The sequence below is a fragment of the Salvelinus sp. IW2-2015 genome, linkage group LG30, assembly GCF_002910315.2.
Source record: "Salvelinus sp. IW2-2015 linkage group LG30, ASM291031v2, whole genome shotgun sequence".
In the NCBI taxonomy this organism is placed as follows: domain Eukaryota; kingdom Metazoa; phylum Chordata; class Actinopteri; order Salmoniformes; family Salmonidae; genus Salvelinus; species Salvelinus sp. IW2-2015.
In genome coordinates this window covers 873,943-875,623 of record NC_036869.1, presented here as the reverse complement: position 1 = coordinate 875,623, position 1,681 = coordinate 873,943, and the positions used below count along the sequence as shown (strand labels likewise).

The 1,681-nt window shown below is 46.8% G+C and overlaps 1 pseudogene; it reads right to left on the bottom strand.

The window, feature by feature from the left end:
- The window catches only part of LOC111954901 (cyclic AMP-responsive element-binding protein 5-like), a 31,341-nt pseudogene that overhangs the window by 20,188 nt on the left and 9,472 nt on the right, over nt 1-1,681 (bottom strand).

The following is a 1,681-nucleotide window of genomic DNA, read 5'->3' as shown; positions in this document are numbered from 1 at the left end:
TCAAAATACCTGCCAGACCTGTCAATCAAAATACCTGCCAGACCTGTCAATCAAAATACCTGCCAGACCTGTCAATCAAAATACCTGCCAGACCTATCAATCAAAATACCTACTAACCTGGTGAAGGTCTCCTATTTGTTTGTCTGTTCCATTTGCTATTTTCATACGAGAGCCTAGAAACCTAGCATGCAATGCTATCAGTATGCTGTCTACTGTGTTGGCTCAATGTGGTAGTACAGTGAATATTGTCATGATAAATGACTCTTTCGTAGTTCATGTTTCCCTCGCTTGCTATATACGTCTGAGGATCATGAGAAATTTCGTTTTTTGCATCTGACCTGTTTGTTGTTCTGCTCCTCCTGTGCCTGGCGGAACTCCTGTTCGATCTCATTGAAGAGACCCACCTCCTCACAGTTACGCAGGAAACGGGTCGGCGTTGGGGTCTGGTCTGATCACACACAGCACAGAGAGAGCAAACAGACATTAAGCATCAAACAGATATCATAACAACCATGATATTACTATAGCCTATATCAGAGTGCACAGAGAGGTTTTGGTGACTGCAGAGACAGATATAAACCAGCATCTCCGACAGCATACAGCTAGCATGGTTTCAACATCACTACAACTACGTTCAACCTGCTTTGTGTAGCCTGTCCCTAGCCGCTGATCTTCGGTCACTTTTGCTTCTTCCCCACTAACGGTTAAGGTTAGGATTGGGGAAGGGGATAAGATCAGTCCGACTGCATCTCTCCATTGTAGTCTAAACTATCAGGGTTGAAAGGTCACAAGGTCAGCAGTCAAGAGTCACAGGCTCAGCAATCCTTTGTTTTGACAGAAGATTTCCTCCAGGAGGACTGAGTGTTTACAGGCCCCTGCAGGAGAGAACCCGACTGTTGGGGTCAAAGGTCAACAGAGATGTTTAAACCCAGACAGACAGCAGTTGCCGCGGTAACAGACAGAGAGGATCGAGAGTGTTTTTGTCTGAGGCTTGGCCACCAGTGCTCTAATTTTTTCATCAACCACTGAAGAGAGGTCACACGCACACGCACGCACGCACGCCAACACACACAGACACACACACACAACACTTCTATATACCACACACACACAACATCTAATCACTACCACAACACACACACCACACACACACGGCATAACGATGCTCATGACACGACACAGACAGCACATCACACACACAACTGACCGGCCCCCCCATTAGGCAGCGATCTCAGGTGGTAGCAGGTATGACGAGGGGCGGCACTTTCTTAATTAAAAACTGGAGCCAAGGACAAAAGCCCGACCTTCCAATAGTAGACAGCATACAAACCTCAACATCATTCTGCCCGCCAAACAATTACAATTTCTCTCAACCAGTGCATATTGAATATTTTAGCTGCTTCCACTTACCATAGAATTTAGGTGATTACTGTTCTCACACACCTTTGTCAAAAGGTAGGGGGCGCAAATTATTTGATTGCATTCCCATGTGTCTTCATTGGTGTCCTTTGGATCAGCTCTCTCCTCCAGGGTGCTGTCTGGAGAGAATGCAACTCTCGTTCTTGGATGCTCTAGGTGTTGCGAGAGATGCATCTCTCTCCAGGGTTCTGTTGGAGGACATGACATCTCTCCAGGGCGCTGCTGTTGGAGAGATGCATCTCTCCAGGGCGCTGTTGGAGAG